This window comes from Zerene cesonia, chromosome 4 (genome assembly GCF_012273895.1).
Source record: "Zerene cesonia ecotype Mississippi chromosome 4, Zerene_cesonia_1.1, whole genome shotgun sequence".
NCBI classification, from domain to species: Eukaryota; Metazoa; Arthropoda; class Insecta; order Lepidoptera; family Pieridae; genus Zerene; species Zerene cesonia.
This window is the reverse complement of record NC_052105.1, coordinates 5,477,176-5,500,359: the sequence shown is the minus strand read 5'-3', so window position 1 is coordinate 5,500,359 and position 23,184 is coordinate 5,477,176.

Sequence of the window (23,184 nt, the reverse complement as noted above, 5' to 3'; positions counted from 1 at the left end):
CATACTTTTCTAGAACCTTCCAGAACTTTATGTTTCGTGTCAAGTTGGTCGCGCCCTGCCAATATGCGCTCTTCATTAGTGGGTCTCCCAAACGAGCCCAGAGACAGGGGTCACTTATTGTGCCCATTCGGTGCGCCATTTTGTTCAACACCAAACGATCTAGTAAGTGGAATTTGACGACTGACGTAATTTCGCTGCAGATTGGGTTCCGTTTTTGTTTTAGTTTGTTGTTGTTGCTTGTTGTTGATACCGACTTATAATGCTTTCATTGCTAGTTTTTATTATATGTGATGTGATGTGACTGCTGTTTCTTAATTTTTTGGTGATAAGATCATTTAAAATGTGATTATTTTATGGATTGGAGAAGGACATGTTTTTTAATTTTTAAATTGATTTTTATGACACGTAACTTACAGTAGGATACGGAGGCAGACGTAATTTAATCATCAGTAAATAGATCTCTATCTAGTCAATTGATTTCCTTAAGATGCGCCATTCCTTAATATGTTAAGAATTTGTATTGTAGACTTTCTTACCATTGTGCATTGTAACCATTATCTTAATTATTACATTGAAAGAAAACAGACAACATTTCGAAAATTTCGAAACATCACACATTTCGAAAAACCTACTGACCTACAAGCAATAAATGCACTCTGTATTTATTGTGGCTATTTTCTATTTTTTTTTTTATGTTACAGTCGGCAATGGAGCTGGTGGGACGCCTGATGGTGAGCGCTACCACCGCCCATGAACATTTGTAGAGGCATAAGGTCCTTTGCAGTCCTTACGACTCTACAAATGGATTGCCGACTTTTTGGGAAGGGATTAAGAAAGGATTGGCGATAGGAATAAAGGAAAGGACTGGGAAGGGTAAGGAAAAGGATATGGACCTCCGGCTCCCCCACTCACCGAACGAAACAGCAGAATGCTATTTCACGCCGGTCTTCTGTGGGGGTGTGGTGTCCCCGGTGCGAGCTGGCCCAATTCGTGCCTAAGCGTGCTGGACTACCACATAAAAATATATTATATATACTATTCGGATAATACCTAGATTATTATATATATTAAGATGAAGAATGACAAACAGCGCATTACAATTTGCAAATAAAAACAATCAAAACAGCAACATTCTATTTTCAAATCCACTAATCCGCACTATCGTCGCGACATCCGACAGGGATGGCCACGTCATTTCCTGTTCCGTGGAGGATGTGAATTAACCGAGCGTGGATCACACATTGCGTGATAAATCGACTGGCTAATACGGCTAGGTTTATTTATCTGTGCGCTTCGATGCGCTTGTCGTTGGAATGTCAACATTTGAATTTAGAAGAACGTTCTGTTTTTTTTTTCTTTAAACGCAAAAGTGGAGAGCTTTCTGAAAGAAGCTAAGAATAGGTTTCTATGACATTTTGCGTTATTTGGAACATTTTTATACATTTTGAAGTGTTTTGGATTTGGGGTCTGATATAAGGAAATGAGAAAGAAAATGAGTCGATACCGATTTTTTAATGTACTCGTTTAGATGACTTCTGTGTTTGACTTGAGCTGTTAATTTGACTCATAAAAATTATAATCTTTATATTGCAAAATTTTACAAAATTTGTAGAGTTTGAATTTAATGTATTATAATTAATTTACAGACACGAAGTGAAAACATCAAAACAAAGACAAAGAAAGTTATGAGTTATTTCACAATATGGCGGGTGAAATATGATATTGTGTAAAGTTGTGAAAATTCCCGCTTTCTGAAACTCCACGACATTTGCGGGATACCGACTTTGAAAAGAAGTCCTTTAATGTTTGTTGACTGTGTCGATGGGTACTCCTTGTAAGGCCGTTGTTTATGGGTTTTTCTTACTTACAAGAACTATTAAATAAATATTTTCATACTCTTTAAAAAATACTTAATAGAAGGAAAAAAAAAAACATTGACGTCGATTGTGTTAATTACTATTAAATAAGTAAAAAAATAATCATCAAAGTCGCGTCACCCGTGGAAAGATCTAAGTTAACTGAAACAAAAATGAAGAGAAATATTTTTTTGAAATATTTTTAATTGGAGTTTAAATTTAACTACTATAGCATTATGTTATCTGTGGTTTTAGTTAAATTTAGTTAGTACAATATACTATCAAACCTCATTAATATGAGAATGATATTTATATCAGTGCATCAAATATATGCAAAATAAATCATAAATAAGCAATCATTACCGCGACTACGACATTCAGGCGTGTCGGGCGAATATTGGATGTTAGAATGTACCGGGAAACAAGACCTCCTGTCGTGGAGATGAATCCATAACCGCGTGATACTGACTCCAGCATCACCCTCACAAAATTATCAAAACACCTATGAAACAGACAGAGTTCACGGCCAGGCGAATTTCAGCCGTATTACCTAGACATAAGGTTGTGATAATTCAGCGTTATAGAATGGAACGCAAAACTGAATTCATCAAAGGTTTTTAGTATTTTAATATAGCGGACAGAGGTATTGTGTTTTGCGACGTTGTTTTATTAATTTATGGTTTCGGTTTTGTGTAAATTAGCGTCTCGTAGTTCGTGTTTATATTTTCGTTTGAATATTTTGTTATACTTTGTACGATTGAACCGAAAATGTCGAAATATGAATATTTTAACTAGATTTATGATATTTCTTAGTATTAATCCCACTTAGTAATAATTTCTACTTCATTTTTTATACTGGACTAGATTTTTTGTAATCTATTATATATAACAAACCACCAACTTATTCCACCTCCTTAACTTCCTCCTTGACCACCTCCTTGGTACAGTGGTAAATGAGCGTAGAACCGAGGGACCTGGGATCGATTCCCGGCGGGGACGCATAAAGAAAATCAATCAGTGTATATCATTTGCCCCATACCCCACTACTCACACGGGACTTCACTTTTAAAATCTAACAAACCAATGAAAAATTCAATTAAAATTTGATTAAATGTGTCCATGTATGTTTAGTTACTACTACTTGCCTTAATTTTATTACCCGACATTTTTCTGCTAAATAGTGAGATTTTATTTTACTAGATTATCTAGGGACTGTATGACTTTAACAAGTTAATACCTAATGACGCAATCTAAGAGGTGTTTCTTTTCAAGATCACTAAATAAAATATAACAGAATTACTTCTTGTACTCGTTTTAAGATTCCTTATTTACTTTTCCTCTTGAGGGACGTCAACTCATCAGGCAGTATCGTCTCACATGATTTACGATCACAAATCACGATTCCTTCCCGTTAAATCTACCGTGTGACGTCCCTTCGTAAAATTCGATTGAAAACACCCATTTTCTTGTCGAGTGCTTTAAGTAATGTTTTTTAAGGACTTCCGATCCTGTTGGGGTTAGGATGATTTTACATCAGACGGCTATTCAAGATTGTGTGTTTGGAAAAACCGTATTTATGATGCAGTGGAAAAAGTTTGTTTCGATGTATATAGTCCTTTAGACGTATTTTTGTTTAGAAATTATTAAAAAAAAAATAGTGTTCATGTTGGTTAACCTTACTTTTATTAATAAGTGTTTATAATAATTTGTTCAGTGCATGTAAATATATGAGTTTAATAAAGGATATTTTTTTTTTTGAGAATAAAGTTTGGTGTGTAAGCTTCTTAAAGAGTTTCTCAATAAAACGATTAGGATGTGTGTCACGGTCTCCGAGGCCACATTTCAAGAAAAACGGGAGGGTCAGATCACAGATATACGAGTATCCTTTAAATTGCCGCTCGGGAAATTTGTGGCCACCGCTTCAAATCTAATTGAAAAATTCCCTTTGATATTTCTAGATACTTTTAAGGGTACTAAAAACACATTTACCAGTATGTACCAGACTTAAACTATACGTTATAAGTGTAAATTTTATTTATTCAAGGGCCTATTGTATTTTATCATATAAATAACAGTGTATATAATCGTTGATACGTGGAGTTGTGTTTTTAACATTCCAATAGGTAATTGAAATGTTTTCAACTGACACATCCATTTGACGACCCAACGAATCGATAAGCAGACACAAACGCAAATTGAAAAGAGCAATTTTGATTTCGTAAAAAGGTAAAAACCTCTCTCATTTCACAGAGAGCCCTTACAAAAGATCACCCACGTTAACTATGAATGGCCAAAAACAAGCTCGCCATGGACACGAATGGAAATTAAAAAAAGCATTCTAGAACGGAAATACGAATTGAATTTAAGTACATTTTAAATTTCGAACCCCTGGCTTTGACTTCGAAATAAAAGGATAGTCGCATTCGAATGCGAGTGCTTTTTGATCTCATTCGCGTGGCACGTTCCCTTAACGGCTGTAGCATTTGCGGGGCATGCGACTAAATGGATTATTTTCTTCGTGTGTTCTTTTTTCAAATATTTTTCGGATCTGATCCGTCCTGGTTGAGTTATACATGTAATAGCTGTTAAAACAAATAGCCACTTATATCAAGGCGCGAAAAGCTCATTTTCGTTTGAACAATGTGCAATTTTCAAACGTGTTGCGTTCTAACTGATGCGTTCCTTTGTATTTCTAACCATTTTAAATGGAGCTCCGTTGGTGGATGCGTCTTGAACGTACGTAATGAGCGAAGGGCTAGAAGATGTTTCACTTTAAAGTGGTGGGGTGCAAAAGAGGAAACAAAAGGTTGACAAGGACGAGTGATTGGATTATGGAGGGTTGACTTTACGGTCACCGTGCAATTTGTAAATTGACATTGGCAATCTGTTTATGCGTGTTGCGGTTAGATTATCTTGATTGTTGCGTTGAGCGCCATTTTTTTATGCGAAACGAAGTGGTTGTATTTCTGGTATGAATTTCTTTTTATTCTGTTTCTTTTCTACTTAATACGTCAGATGATAAGTGAAGTGAAAAATGTCTGTTATATGTTCATTAATTTTTTACGTTTAAGCAAACTTTTTAATATTTTTTTGGTAAAAATTAACGCTTATTATAAAGAACATTTTTATATTAAACTAAAGGTTACAAAGGAATGTTTGTAGGTTATGGAGGCAAATGTTAAGAGCTTCACCACATTCTGCTGTACATCTATACATGTTGAAATAAAGTATACAAAAATTACACTTAAATATATAAATTCGTTGGTATAATCTACGATTTACAGTATCGTTGAGTCTCAACCGACTTCAAAAAAAACAAGGTTCTCAATACAACTGTTTTTTTTTGTGTTTGTTAACTTTCGAATGGGTGAATCGATTTTGATAATTCTATTTTTATTTGAAAGCCGGTGCTTTCCGTGTAGTTCTTATTATTATACCTATTTAGGTCTAGGTCGAAGAGATATCTATAATTGACCAAAAAAATAATAAAAAAAAAAAATGAAATCAATAACTTTTCAACAATTCTTAGTTAATTCTTAGCTCATTCCAGAAACGTGAAGTCATCCCCATACCCCTAATGATACAATCGTCATAACATCCCCATTTCGTCCCCACGGAGCGAAGTTTGCATTAAAAATAGAAAGTTCGTATGTTTGGCCGCATTAGCACAAGAATGAGTCGATCCGTCATCGAATGACTACTGATTTATTTTAATGGAGATATACTTTTGATGCGGTTATTCGTGTTACGGATTGTGGATTTGGTACTGAATATGAAACACTAGCCTTTGCCCGTGGCTTGGCACGCGTTTAATTCGGATTAGTTTAATAGATGTTTTTATTAAACCTTACTCTGTAATCAATTTATCTATTAAAATAACCGTCAAATTACGCTGCGTAGTTTTAAAGATTTAACCATTTATAGGGTCATAGATACAGACAGAGAAAGCGACTTTGTTTTATACTATGTAGCGATGAATATATTTTTACAGAATCGCATATGTGATCTATACATAGAAGTAAAGTTTGAAAACTTACAGTTCTTAATAACTTAATTATAGTAATACTAGCTGCGCCCCGCGGTTTCACTCGCGTAAGTCCGTATCCCGTAGGAATATCGGGATAAAAAATAGATGTTGGCCGATTCTCAAACATACCCGATATGCACACAAAATTTCATAAGAATCGGTCCAGCCGTTTCGGAGGAGTTTGGCAACGAAAACTGTGACACGAGAATTTTATATATTAGATATTGATTTTTATCAACATCTGCATATCGAATATACCTACTCATATAATTTATCATCAAGTGCCGCTCTACATAAAAGTAAAGTTCTTATACTAAGACTTTAGTTCTAAACACTAAATGATTGTCAGATATTGCTTTTTAACGACAAGATCATACATACATATACCTATATATACCTACATATACATATACGTACATATCATCAAGTGCTATATCAAATGCAGCATCATCACCAGGTCCCACACGATGGACTCTATCAATCACTTATGGAAACCTATCAGGGCACATCCATTATGCAGGAGATAAGTTGTACAATACACGCTGAACTTATCAGACCCTTGGAGGAATAGCGTTTGACATTAGCTTGCCGTAGTATTAATGGTGGACTTCTTAATATAGTGTTTGCCCGCGGTTTCGCACGTGTTAAATTCGATAAAGTTTAGTTATGTTATTATATATATGTACTTTCCTCCTGAAGCACTCTGTCTATATAAAATCTCCATCAAGATATGGCGTAGTTTTAAAGATTTAATACATTGGTACAGGACAGAGAAAGCGTCATATGATATAGAATTAAGATTATGCGAATAAATTTGAGTGTTTATATTTGTATTTCACGGATCTAGCTGCATATAACGCAATATAAATATTGTTTTAGAATAATTTTCGAATACATATTTCGTGATGCGGAATCCTTCAAATGTCAGTCGAATTTGGGTCGGACTATCCTTGTTACAAACATACAAAATTTAAAAACAAATGGCAATACAGACACAGCGGTTTATTATCAACCAAAGGTATCTCAAAATATTCCTCAGATTGAATGTATCGCGTAGTATCCGGGTACAAAGTAGCCTATGTGCTAATCCAGACTTTAACCTGTCTCAGTACCAAATTTCATAGAGATACGATAAGCTGCTATCGCGTGAAAGAGTAACAAACATCCATTCATCCATACTTACACACTTTCGCCTTTTATTAATAGGACTATACTTAATATAAAATAATATTATATTACTTCATTTCCCCATTTATTTCAGACACTATTTTTTACAAAACTTTAACTTTAACCGTAGTAAAAAAATTATGATAAAATACACTAAACTAAGTCCATAAACACCATCGACATATGTTACAAGCACAATACTAACCTTTACCCTTCGTCTGGGGCAGCGGGCCCGTCCCTTGCCCCAGTCTGACGAAACGCGACAATCTAAACGACATGTGACAACCGTCACACTTTGTTTTGTGGTGACACACAGAGGTGACGTTTTTAAAGCAATCTTTAAAGTTTTATTTTGTGAATTTGGAAAATTTGAGCATGAGAATTAATTGAATATAAATTCTATTGACGAAAATATAGTAAATGAGTTGTTTTGTTGAGATAAATTCGTTTTAATAAGAAGTAATGTTTACTAAATGTTACGTTTTACTTACACAGAAGTTACGTTTTAAATTCTGTAAACATTAAACATATTTTATAAAGACCATTTTATTCTTTTATAGTGTTATTATTAATTGTAATTTTTCCTGTAATTATTTTTTAAATAAAGAATTGTATTTTTAGAATTAGTTATATTAAATAGAATTAGTTTTCTTCCAGCGTTTTCGCTCGCGTAGTGAAAGGATAATCCGCACAGCTTCCGTTCTCCTAGCATTTCCGGAATAAAACGTGTCCCTTCTCAGGTCTCAGGATCAGGATTTTGGTACGAAATTTCAGCCAAATTGGATCAGTGGTTTAGGCATGGAGGAGCAACAGACAGACTTACCGTAGCATTTATTATATTAGCAGATATTTAAAGGATACAAGATTATTAGCACGATAGTGCTGTGTGTCTCGCTGAGGAGGGACCCTTACAGAGGGGATTGCCCGCACTCTGGGGAATACTCCGGCCGTCTGGTCGTCTTGGCTTAGAGAAAGATTGCGATGCTGCGAAGATCACTCTTTAAGGCTTTTAACCTTTTGTTCTTTGTGTGCAACGACTTTACGATGGATATAGACTTTTATGGAGAAAAAATTCTTTAAAAATAAATAAATATGATTGTGTGAAGATGATTTTATTGTGTAATTTTAACATACTGAAGTTTAAATATCGTTTCGTTTTAAAATTTTACAAAATATGAAGTAAGCTGCGCCCCGCGGTTTTACCCGCGTAAGTCCGTATCCCGTAGGAATATTGGGATAAAAAGTTGCCCATATGTTATTCCAGTTGTCCAGCTATCTACTTACCAAATTTCATTGCAACCGGTTCAGTGGTTTTTGCGTGATAACACACATCGTTACAAACTTTCGCATTTATAATATTAGTAGGATATCCCAACACTAGCTAAGAGAACACAAGTAGATGCACATTAACTGTCATTAACCTTCTGCCAAGTGGGTTAAAAAAGAGATCATTGAATGAACGCACCAAGGACCACTAATTTCCACTCAGTTTCGTATTGCACCATCAATATCTGTATTAGCATACAAAATGCGTTCTTCCCTGCTAATTACTGCGGCTTCCGAAATTTCGCAAAATCATATTATTATTCTAACGTCCAAAGTATTGTTGCTTTCGTGTTGCTATATTCCAACCTCGACATTTGCACCGGATGTCCTATTAAAATAATCGTCGAATTTCAATAAACGACTATTATTTCCAGTAGTGTTTTGGAGAAATTTAGAACGTTCTAGACGTCTTGATACTTTCAGGGTTAAGTGGAATTATTTCTTTAGCTGTATTATTGTGTTATTTTCATATTTTTTATTGAGAATGAAGGAAATAGAAAAAAAGTCTTGCTCAAGTCACATTAGCACTGCTAATCAGGCTATACAGACTCCAAGCTATTCTTTCAGTATAGTTAAAATTCATGATTTAGAAAAGGTGAAGTTGTATAATTTTTCGACCAAGTTTATAGGTATTTCTCTAACAAAAGAACATTTCTGACAAACTTATCCTCCCGGCTTGCCTTTAGTCCATATGCAGCCTATTATAGCACTAACATACATATCCATCAGAGATGGATAGTTCTTGAGATAAGCGCATTCAAACAAACTTTTTAACTTTGTATTGTGAATTAAGTTAGTATGAAAGTACATATTGTCATATCTATTTACATGGATTATTATGAGTATAATTTTAAATATTACTATCAAAATAAATATTAAATATCGAAACTCGTCCTTCCACCTATAAAGCAAATGAAATGTTCTGGACTACCTGTTTTACGCCTGCAGGTTATGTTTTGTTGTGTCTGGAGTCATGGGTTGCATGCTGAATTACATTTGGATGGAGACGGGGATCTCTTAAGTGTATATTATATGGATGTATAACAATAGTACTAGTGATTATATTATAATACTAGCTAGTTTACCCGATTTCGCTCAGTACTTCGTTTTATTATATAAACGTACAGTTTTTCAGATTTCTAAGTATTATCCCTCCCTTATGGAAGGGGACAAATAGAAAATACCAATAACTTTTAAATTCGTTCAGATGTTCATGAGTTATGAGTGGAGGAACTAACATTTATACTTTCTTTTATATACGTCGAGGTGTAATTGAAAATTCCGTCATATTATAATTCATCCCGTGAGATTGTGATCTGTCAAAAAATTGTAATACGTAACATTTTTTTATTTATTTAATAGAGAGCAACTGAGCTGGTGGTTCGCCTGATGGTAAGCGATCATCATCGCCCATGAACAGAGTTCGTGGGCGATGATCATCGCCCATCAACAGTTATGTCTGCGAATGGAATGCGCTGCTTTTAAGGGTTTTTTTTTTCAGCAGCAGACCTTTCGCCTCTAGAAATGGATTGCCGACTTTAATTGGGTAGGGTAAGGGAAAGGATTGACGACTAGAAAGAAAAAACGGACTAGGAAGAGTGAGGAAAAAGGAAACGGGCCTCCGGCTCCCCCACTCGCCGTACGAAACATAGTAGCATGCTATTATTTCACGCCGGTTTCTGTAAGGGTGTGGTACTTCCCCGGTGCCGAAGCGTCCTCGACTCCCTCATAACAAAAGTACATTTGCTTCAATTTACCAATAGTTCTTCGCAGCAATCTCAATGTTTCAATCGAAAAGGAATTTTCAACTTAATTTTCAAATACCTCAAAATTGCAAATGACCGTTCCAAATGCCAAAACGTCCGAAGCATTAGTTAATTAAAAATCGTATTGGCCGCTTTTCAACATCTTGTATTGCAACCCTTCCGGAGGTCAGGCCTCTCGGGACTCGCCGCGATTGGTATTCTTTATTAGACCCGATAGAGGTACGGCGCTTGTATTCGCGATTTTAAAAACACATTAGATCAAATAAGCATTAAATTATTATTTTTATCTAAACTAAAACAATGCCGTGTTGTGTGGTTCCTGACAATTTTATCATGGCAGGCACCAGCTTTAAAAACAAGGATCGTAATAATCTTTACACCATGTGTAAAGTTATGAGGAAACAAACCCAAAAACTACAATTGAATTCGACTGATTGTCTGAGGTTCGATTATAATGATAAATGGTTGGAACATAAGTTGAATTAATGTATAACCACTACATAACAACTGCAGAACAACTGTAAAACACCAGTAGAATTAATGAATGCCATATTCAATAATTGTATTGTCGATTTTACGCTGAAAAGGCAACCTATATCATAAGTAGCATTTTTTCGGAAATACTGTTTATTTATACGCTACAGTGCTATATAAACTAGCCGAGTTCCAAGGTTTTCACCACGTCGTATATCATGTTATATAGTCTACAACCTACCACTATGACCGAAACAATATTTCAATGTAGTACCTAATGTTTGCGAGTTCAAACAAACAAACTATTCAGCCTTATATTATTAATACTATACATTTACCGATTACAAAAGGTAATATGCTTATTAAATTGTGACATAGATTTCTATGACTGTAATTTCACTTGCGCATATTGTACAAATAAAAAATATTTTTAATTTTATTCATCCCATTATTTATATGAAACGGGTCGTAAACAACTTTTACATAAATTTAATTACATGTCATAAATACGATTATATTCATTCAAATGCATTCACAATTTTATTAAAACATACAATTCTATATGCTACACTCAAAACGTTGGCGTGAAAATAAAACAAAAAAAAGCTCCTACTGGTTTATTCAAAGCAATATTACGATGTACAAGTTTGCTTTTTAATATTTCAACAGTATTGTTTTTTTCATGAAAATATTTCACCCACATTAATACATTTTTCGTAGTATAATATGCTCGATTTACGCTCGCTTCTATAAAAATATTTACTATACACCATCCATTTATTACGTCATGCTCATTTTTAAACCTTTAAAACAAAGGTTTTAGGTAACGTAAAAGATATATATTTACGTACACACGCAGTTCATTTTGAATTAGATTTCTAAGAAAATCTTCTATGAGTCATAAGATTCTTAAATCGCTCCTAATTTCGTCGTACCTTTAGCTCCAACAGTAAACAACTCCTCAGTTGTTCCTCAGTAATTGGCGAAATATCGCCGTCCGATATCTGACGCTAAATATTTTTCCTTGAAAACGATTGCAATTCGCATTAGGTCATTTTTGTACCATTTTATATCGTTTTTCTTCCGATGCGTTGTTAAGTGTAAATCAAATCATTTACTAATTAAGAAAACTGAAATTGGATTGCAGTTTTTTTACGTATAAAACAACTGATCTTCGTCGTTGGTAAATGTTGTGAAGTCTAGTTGAATTTATATTAAAAATAATGATTATTTTTACTCAATAAATAAAACAAGCATGTAATTAAATATATGTAATAAATATTAAACGATAAGCGTTATTATTACAACACAACTTTCTTTCAATACAAATAACATTTTTTTTATTTCCTGCTAAATTTATGCTTAGACTCTCCCTTTGTTAGAAAACAATAAATAACCGTTTCCTTTCGCTTGGGCTAAAAGATTCTTACATGTAAACCAGATGTAAACCCACATAATTATTAAAATAGTTTAATGCCTAATAGCATTTAGTGACAAAAAAGCGTCTACCTTTATAGCAAGACAATCACATAGAATCAGACTTACCCAGTTTAGTAGTGCAATGAACCCTAAACATTTAATTAAAAGTATCTCGAAGGATACTTCTAACGTTAATAAGATCAAAGGAGTACGTAAATCCCGTATCAACATACATTGTCATAATGTAGTGTTTGTCTGTTTGTGCACGTCAAACTGTGTTTTGTTTGAACGGAAATAGATCGCTTTGTGGCTAACGCTATTTAATAACTTTATGAATTTCTAATAAGTACTCTGTAATGCGTTGTTGTTGGAACAACGCATGTCGATTTTATAGAACGTGTTTGGAGATCTTAAGATTGTATTTCGAATTCTTATGTTTTTAAATCTGGATTCTAGAATTGTTGAATTAATTGAATTGTCTTAGTCCATTGTCTTATTATTATATAGATATAAACTTTATCATTATAACAAAACAGTTTTTTTACATTTAAATACAAGCTTTTCAGAAATACAAATAAAATAAACAGACATAAAAGAAACAGAACGAGATGTATTGGTTTTTAATGTAATTAAATTGCTTTCTTTACAACCGTCTGTACTACTCTTATAAACATATAAGTTTGATGGATAATATATAAGAAATGGTTAAATGTAAATTTTTTACCATTATGTCGTTGGTATGTTAAAATTGTTTTTTTTATTGCCGGAGATTATTTCACACAATTACACAAGTATTATATATGGGACTCTGAATTATATAATCTGTGGATAAAACATGGTTTTTCGAATATCTGCTAACCTTTGATCGCATTCACGTTCTTACACAAGTAAACAAGGACGCGATGTACAACAAGCTATTGTATTAGTTACTAGTTGCTTATATGTGTTGGTAATTATTTGTATGTGTGCTATCTGCTAAGGTATCATGCGAATGATATATAATAATTATAGTAATATGATTCTTTCCTACGAAAAAGGTCACCCACGTTTTTGGGGGAAAAGTACAACTACAAATTCTAAAATTTCACAAATTGAAAACAATTTCCCATCAAACACGAACAGAATCACGCGAGTAGGTACCTAACAAAACAAAAAAAAGTCAAATTGAGAACTCCCTCTGTTTTCGGCATTGTCGGTTTAAAATGTATACATATTAAAAAATACATAAAACCGTTATCAGAACAAGAAGCATCGTGTAAAGCAATGAACATACAATAGAAAATTCAATTGCAAACAAAACAGAAGGTAAAAACAGCGACACCCCATAGCAATCGTCTGTGTCTCAGCCCAGTTGCTTTTCAAATATTAAAATTTAATCGGCCCAATGTCGCGAGTCAAATTAGCCTCTCTTGAGAGACGGGCATAGAGTAAATAACTGACAGACAGTATCGTATATTGCGATTTATAAATAAAGATATGTTAATTTGCTTTTGTCTACGAATCTTAATTGTATTTCATGTAAAAACTGCATGTTTCAACATCATTTTGGCAGCCATTAATAACACACGTCTTACATACACGTATCACAACTTTTTATGATAATATTCAGCCATTTCGAGGCCTGGCACTAACACTCGATTAAGCATAATTTTTGTTGCAAAATATAGATTTGAAATATAAATTGCTATATTTGTGCTGCGTATAGGATTTCCTATGATGAAAATGCTAGAGACAATAACTTTATATTTTTATATCTAGATTATACATGTGAAAAAACAATTCTACACGTTTCTTTTACTGATTTTCATTTCATTTGAAATACATCACAAACCTCTTAATATCTAACATTTATAGCCGTCTATTACTATCCTACATATTTGAACAGTCTATTCTGTTATTCTTTGCCCCAGCGTAACAGTGATACTGTAATTGTAAAGACGAAGAAAAGATATTAATTCCACCAGCACCTTGAATGATTTACTCATCGTTTGTTTGCGCGGGCATTAACTTCAATTTTGACTTAATATCCCTTGCATCGCGGGGGAGCGTTGTTATTTGGCATTAACTGTTTACGAGCTGGCTTTACTGTGACATATTTTAGGAATATTAAATTCGGTGGTTTTGTTCTTACGCAATATAGAGTGAGCGACAATAAGTGATGTTATGGTTTGGTGAGAAAGGTGTTTGACGATGTTGAGAGGTCGTAATTTATTATAAATATTATTTTAATTGTGTCTTAATTTTTCTTAGTTTAATAACAAATACTGTTTTATAACTTAAAGTATATCTTTATGCTGGTTCAAATTATAAGATGAAGAATGGTCTTCAGTCATATTTCATTATATTACTGGTTCCTAACGTTTTTTAATAATATGACTCTTTCCACTGGTACACGAGAAATGTGAGAGCAATATTTGTATCCAAGTTTGATGTTAGGTTAGGTTAAATGGTAATTGATCTTTATTGTTATTCTTTCTTCCTTTATGAACCGAATTAGATTTGAAAACGTTTAGGCTATTATTTTGTTTTTAAAATTTTTTAAACCTCGACAAAATTTTACAAATTTTTATTACTTCCGCTTGACTTGGGTTGCTTGGAAGAAATTGCTATTGAGCAATAAAGCCGCCCTTTGCACGACATTTCCCATTTTTTTTGTTATTTTATTGTTTGTTGAGTGTGCAATAAAGGATATTTAATTTAATTTAAACTACTACACCGTACCTTACTTGTATAATACAGAATATTGGACCTTGGGATATGGACACTCATATGTTTTGTAGTTTTTTATTCATAATACTACTAAAAACAAAAATTATCAACACCGACAGCCTAAATATTATGTTCCCTCTGGTGGGACACGGGTCACCTATAAGGGTTGCCTTCAGGCAATAATTCACCACGCTGGCCAAGACTTGATTGCCAGATGTCACATGTCATCTTATTTTTTGAGTGTTCGACATACCGGTCTTCACATTGTTATTACTTTATGGAGCTAACAAAGAAGAGAAGTCTAGACCTATAGGCTCGTAAGTGTTAATTCATATATTAGCATGTATAAAGAGATTATACATCTAACATAAATATGAGCAATAAATAGTTCTTTACATCGCGTTACTACTCAGTTTCACCCTTTAAATAGAAATAATGAAAGGCTCAAGACATTGACAAAGCTGGCTGCGTTTTTTTATATAAAAAAGCGACCAAATGAACTAACGGCCAGTAGCGAATATAAGCAACGAACATTACTTTTAAATTTTAGTTATATAGCAATAAAATTACTTTTCATAAAAAAAGCGTCAGTCATAAATCATATTAAAGATATAAGATATACAATCTTACACTCGCTACCGCCTCGCTAGCTCTCAGACACGAGCAGATTTGACCCAGCCATGTCGCCGGTCACCACAGCGATCGATACAGCCTCACTTGAGCTTTTTGTCCCCCCCTCGCCCCACCACGCGGCCCCCTTTGGGCGTATTACGTTCCTTTTTACGTTTTAACCTTAGCTACGAGTACAACATAAAGATTATTGATTTGTGTATAGTTTTATTTGTATATTACCTAGTATAATTAAGAGGATGAATGACAGACTGGATGTAGGTAATTATTTGATTCGATTTTGTAGAGTCTATTGAGAATATTATAATATTGAATACTTCGTTGCAAATTATATAGCTACCAAAATATATAACACAGTAATGACATTCTACACAAAAACTTACATATTCCCTAAAACACATTTCTATTACATAGCTATGTAATCCGACACTAACCATAATCCAGTGATAAGACGAACAAAAAACGTCAAGGCGTGTCACCGATTGGTGGAAAATGTCGCATTGGGCGTGGCGCGAGGCTTTGTCGCCAATGGGCGTGGCCTGCGACGTCTACGGTTTGTCACTGTGTCACTTTAAAAAGCCTTCAAGTTGTGTGCACAGGGCGGCGTGTGACAGTGTAGACTCCCCCTTACTTACTATGATATTATAGTGTGGACATAGCTTTATAAGTGGCTTTATACGTTTTTGTTAAATGAGGATAGCGTGACTATAGGGTTATGACTAGGTTTATGTGCCTCATGAATTGTGTAGTTTATAGATATATTACTTCAATATACTTATATTGTTGTCTTATATAATTAAAGCGTGTGTTTAATATGATTTTAAATACATTGGAATGATAGATGGATATTACTTTTACTATATTGGCAGAAGTGTTCGCGAAAAGGGGTTTTGAAGAGGTTTAATTTGTTTAGAAAACTAACCTCACATAATAAATAGTCTGCATTATTTAACTCCATAGACTTTTTATATTAATTGTGCAACAGTCTGTTGCAAAATAAACTGTTTAATCGGCAGATTAAGTACTAAGTAGCATAATTTCTATTAAGTTTGTTGTGTTATATTGTTGTATTTTTTTGGTTTTTATTAAATAGAAGCTTTTGCTAGACGCTTTGTTTAATGCATTTATGTTTCTGTTTAAGTCATTATTTCCTCACAAAGAATCATACTCATCAGGGAAGTTATATTTTTAATCAAGAGATTTTTAAATAGCACAGATGGGCTTATAATGAGACTGTTGATAATGGTACGATTAACTGTTTTAATTAAGATGCAACCTTTTTCGTAAATATGTTGGCAACATTTCAATATCATTTAAATGTATAAACGTGCTGTGTAAATTATTTGATTTTGTATATGACATTTTTATCTTTTAACTTGTTGATATATTAAAATAATAATTGGATCTTTTTTTAAACAGCTGTTACCTGCGGCGTACAAACTTTCCCGTTTATAACATTAGTAGGAATAACAGAGGCCACAGGTTAATACGCGAAGGTTAATACGTCTTCAATACGAAGACAAATATACAAAACTTATAATTAATATGGCATCAACAACTTTATCAAAACATTGTGTTAAATATTGACATCTAATAATAGAATATACTACAAAGAAACAGTAAAAAAATCTTCCTTATCATTCGAACACCCAAAACTCATATCATGAATTTTTATAGTAGGTACCGCACAGACGGAGAAGATGTCTTCGCCTGCACCCCCCTCTGGGGTGGGGAGGGGGTTTTAAGCTTTCCGCTTTTATATAGCCTTACGGAGCCTTTGTTCTCTACGGAAAAGAAAAAACCACTTGCAATTTATCGATTCTTACGTGAACAGCATTTAGGTCAGGGAGGTTCTTATTGTGAAATTCTTTCTAGAATGAATATTGGATTAAAATGTGTTTATTAAAACCTCCTTTGAAATTAACTTTTGTCGAACGCGTATGTTTTGATTACCATTACTTGTGGTTTAGTATTTCTTGATATCGATAATATAATTGACAGAAATATTTGAAAATATCAAGCCATTTTCAGGTAGGTTTCTACATTCGTTATCATTTTCACTCATTCGAGACTTAAACGTTAGCCTAACGGGCAAATACGAAACATCTCTATTTTAATTTAATGCCAATATGCACTTAACCCTTAAAAAGTACGCGGGTACGCCTATTCATTTATATTGAAGCTGGGCCTATTCAGCCACCTACACTTAAATTGTATATTTTCACATTATGTAAGCACCGAGCGTATTTCTTTTTAAAAAGTACCTATTCACGGACGATACATTTATTAAAACGTATACATGTCGAGACGTTATTCAGCTCTGAGTGGGTCGTAGACGGATCTCAATTAGAGTGAGTTGATGCGCCTCCAAAGGGCCTTTTCAGTGGAATTTCAAACAAATTCTCGTTCGCTGAATAAAAATTAAGACGTGTTTCGTTTCGGCGTGCTTTTATGTTGTGTGTAACGGATTCATTGTAACATTGTTGGTAACGTTCAACGTCCCATTTGATTTTTGCTCGTTTTCAGTAACATGTGATAGGACGTTAGACTAACTTAATTGAAATCTATTAAGCTGCCGGAAGCCCATATCCTTTTCCTTACCCTTCCAATTCTATCCCTTATTCCTCTCGTCAATCCTTTGTAGTTTAAAGTCGACAATAAATGTGTAGAGGCGTAAGGTAAGCAATCGACCTTTAGTACTTACCATCCAGGTGACCCGACAGCTCCATTACCGACGATGACAAAAAAAATGCATGAAGATTTATACGATGTGTATTTTTGGCTTAATTCAAGATACTCTCCTAATACTGTGTAGTATCATGTCCACTGTGTGTCTAGCCAGTCGTATGATTATAATAAAACTACTATTCGGGTAAGTTCGTTAAATATTCAACTATGTCGAATAAAGTCGTAAAGTTACGTAGCAAACCCATCTCGTTATATTATAAGGTCCTTATTAATATAGTCTACGGCTGAATTATTTCAACTAAATCGACGCCAAACAAATTATCATATATTATATATACTTTGTATTTGATACTAGTTAAGTACAGCTAATTCCGTATTTATTGTAACCATATTGAATATTACGTAAGCATGGGTATTATAAGATTATACACGGCTCTAACACGACTCGCAACGCCAGGTAATAAGTGTGTCCATTCCCCTTAGAAAGCCACGTATTATGGTTACATATTACGGTTTTAGGTCTGTGTGATTATGTTTTGAGCGTGACAAATTCTCAAATACATCTTCTCGGCGGTTTCCGCAACTTTCACTGTGTTATAATCATTCGATGTGTATTATTTGAAACTAAGAGGTATTTTATATTACTGCTGCGTTTAAGCAACTAGATCAAGATCTGATTATTATCTATTTTCATCTCGTACTCGAAATTAATTCATATATTTTGTATTTTTTTTCCACCGATTGGCGGATTGGGTTTTTGCTTCTAATACTGTTGGTGTTTGATGATTGGTGGTGGTTATTGTTGGTTGTTGGTGGGTTGTTGGCGAGGAAATTGTTGTCATTTGTACAAACTACCTCCAGGGACGTCAGTGACCTATTTAATAGAAAATGCTACGTTTAAAACAATTTGCAATTTACATTTAACCTTCTTAGTTGAAACGAGTATTAAATTAGGAATATATATCAACAAATGCCTTAACGCAAAGAATAATTTCTGCAACATAGTTACAACCCTATTAGCATATATCAAATCAATTAGTGAGCGTGCGTAATTTTCTTAACTACAATGTAAAATTTGCATCTTCAAATTTATCCCATCAATAAACTCAAGCCATTACCTTATAACAAGTTTATAACGAAATGCAGATCAATAGACATCCTCAGAACATTGTTCGCTAATTGGCTAAGAAAAATTAATTCTACAAAAGGGTTCTCGCAATGAGCCCCAGTGGGCCTTTATTAAGCGAAAGACGAAAGAGTGAGCCGTAACCTACACTCAAATAATTGAACGTTGTACACAAAAATATGTAAATTAGTTTTAGCCCCGTGAAAATTAACTTTTTCATCATGAATTATGTCCTTGATGGTGTCTTCGAAGCGTCTTCTGGGAGTTTTTCGAGATTTTACAGCGCGCCTCACGAAAGGGTGGATTTAATAGCGGAAGAGGGTCGAAAAAACCCGTGCGTTTGGAAAGGGTTAAGTGTTAGAAAGTTTATGCGTTAACAGTAATGGGAATATTTTTTTCTAGATCTTTAATATTTACATTGTGTATATTTACTAGCTTTGCCCGCAGATTCGCACGCGTTAAATTCGGAGTAAAACCCCATACCGTGACGATTTCATGCTATTTTTGAATTATCTAAAGGGAAATCACATTAGAAACCTCAAAAATAACAATGAATCTCCACTATTTAATGGACGTTATTTTACTTATAAATTCCCTCTTGAATTCCTCTATCTACAAAAAAACCCCATCAAAATCTGTTCCCCAATTTTAACGATGCATGCATGCAGACACAGAGACGGCGGAAAGCGATTTTGTTTTATACTATTTAGTGATCATGTACGTGACTTTCTAGATAAGGAATTACGAAAGTTATACTCTAAAACGATTCGAATTCATAAATTACTATTATCAGGCGTTGTAAGTTGAGAAAACATTAAAATCTATAACATTATTGAAAACCTCTTCAATGATGGTTCGTTCCGAGTTTAAACCCATACTAGCTGTGACCCGCGGTTGAAACCGCGTAAGCGTGCTGCGTAACCGTATCCCGTAGGAATATCGGTATAAAAAGTGCCTATGTGTTATTTCAGTTGTCCAGCTATCTACGAAGCAAAATAGTATTATTATTCACCAATAGATGTCAGGAAAAAAAAACACGAATAAAACACGAATATGACATTATTTCAGTTGTCCAGCTATCTACGAAGCAAAATAGTATTATTATACAACAATAGATGTCAGGAAAAAAAAAACACGAATAAAACACTAATATGACATTTTCTAAAAAAAAATTCCTAGCTAGATCGATTTATCGCCCCCGAAACCCCCTGTATACTAAATTTCATGAAAATCGTTGGAGCCGATTCCGAGATTCCAATTATATACATATATATATATACAAGAATTGCTCGTTTAAAGGTATAATTGTGTATTTAATAATCGACAACTTATCTTGTCCATTCCGGTGAATGGATTTAATTCCCAGAAACTATTGCTTTATGTAAGTGTATTATCATGAAGCTATAAAGTATACATATTTAAGGATTAACTTTAATTAGTTTCGCACTTTTTTACGGATATAAGTACTAAAAAATGTTAATAGATTTCCAAACAAGCAATGGTTACTAAATAATGCAAGTATTAACGCTATTTAATGTTATTTCATGGAAAAAATTGCGTCAATGTGTCAATTTACAATTGTATATAATTCGCTTGGGTTAGCTACTGTGAGGTATTTATTATAAGTAACGACTTTTAGTACATCCAGTTTCTCTAGTGAAACTACTGAGTACACACGAAGGGATGATTATAATAATACATGAGAGGCTGTGTACTCTACCCTACTTTACTGTACACTCGAAAATGACAATACATTTTATATTGAAAACACACTCTATTACACACATATAAACAACATACTTTTTGAACTGTTACTATATATATTTATAATTGAATAAATCATATTCACTTGTGTTTTGATATTCTGTTGGATAAATAACTGTCAATTAAGATACAGATGTCGCTTTTCATAACTTGTCAAAACTCGTTTAGCTATCAAATTTTATAAAAAGTCGAAAATACGTAGCGCATTCGTACGGATTGTGCTTTAAGGTTCAATGTCGATTATTCAATGTTCTGCCAAACTACCCTCACTTTCAAATAGACGTTATGTCTGGCTATGATTTGTAATCAACTGACTTTATCGATAAGGCAGTTGTGTAGAATTGCAGTACATTCTTATTGCAATCAGACTAATATTAAACACAGCCCCCAACTGTTTTTGTTTCTAACAATAAATAAAATGATAAATTATATAAAAACGTATCAAAAACATCGCAACTCAATGCTATTGGGATTACATACGAAGCGTACGCATCCTTTTACACATTTTGGGTCGAAAGAGCCCGAAACTCCGAACTAAACCGCAATATTGAAAAGGGATAATGTTAAACCAAATGTATCCTTTATTACTGCGTTTAAATGTTAACTATATTATTACAACACTTTTATTATATTTATATATAGTTAGTTTTTTCGTTATAAGACAATAAGTATTTTATCCGTCAAAAATTTTATACCTAAGGGCGATATATTTAACAGCTTCTAAGAAAACTTCATAAAGCTATGAAACTCAAAGTTCACAGACTGTATAATCCGTCCAAATAACCTTTCGCAATACAAAATCTAAATCAAATACACGCCGACGTGAATAACGTCAATTTATATACGAAATACGAATAGAGATCATGAAAAGCTTCATCTAAGTCTTTGATATACTTCCTTATTACCGCATAGTATGCATTCGTCAGGAATTAGTCGGGAAGCAAAAATAGATTCAGAAAAATACGGAGGCGTAAAGAACGGTTGATTATATGTATTATAGTTGTTGTCTGGTAGTACATACATCGCGTATGTGAATTGGTGAAGTTGCAGTTGTCTAATAGTGGAAGAATTTTTGAAATCAGTAGAGCAGTTTTCGTGTGAAAACATTACAAACATACAAAAATACAAAAGTTTCCTCTTTATTATATTAGGGTGGAATAATTATAGAATCGTTCACGATCGCCAATTATAAAGACTATTTATTTGTACGCGTATTTTTTTTTTGTAAATTTGTCTAGACATTTATAAATACTCTTATTATACGCTTGCTTTGAAGTCAAAAGTAGAATATTATAGTAAACTAGCTGCGCCCCGCGGTTTCACCCGCGTAAGTCCGTATCCCGTAGGAATATCGGGATAAAAAATAGATGTTGGCCGATTCTCAGACCTACCCAATATGCTTACCAAATTTCAGAGGAATCGGTCAAGCCGTTTCGGAGGAGTATGGCAACGAAAACTGTGACACGAGAATTTTATATATATAGATAAATAAAAATTGAGTTAATTATTGGCATGGACGACGACTATGAACTATAACACTCTATATTTTTTATCTTTTAATCATCACCATCATCATCATCAGCCCATATATGTTCCCACTGCTGGGACACAGGCCTCCTATGAGGGTTCAGGCCATAATCCACCACGCTGGCCAAGTGCGGATTGGCAGATGTCACATGTCGTCGAACTTTTGATTCTTGGACATGCTGGTTTCCTCACGATGTTTTCCTTCACCGTATTAAGCATTTAATACAATTGAAAAATTCTAATCAGCGTGTCGTTAGGTATGAAACTGTTTAACCCATTGGAACGAGAAAGGTCGAGAAAAGTAACATAAATGTAAGAGAACATTTCTCATATTTGACACTAAACACAGCAACTAATGAAGTTTAGGCCGAACCGAAAATAGTGTAGCGTTAATAGGTAAAGTGTAGGGCTATTAAGCACGTACACTATGGGAATGAGTCACATGTTTTATGCAGGCCCTCCGCAGATGTTGCGTGAGGTCGCATGTCGTGTAGGGTAAGGTGGGTAGAACAATACATATATATACAGGTTAATATTTCACACAACAGTGTTTATACTAATTCATTATCGTCATTAGAAGATGTCGCTGCAGAGACGCGTACTGGCGTGCTGGCCAAGTGATGCCACATGTCGTTGAATTTTTGATTCTTGGAAATACCGGTTCCTTACGATGATTTCCTTCACCGCTTCGAGCAATGGTGATGA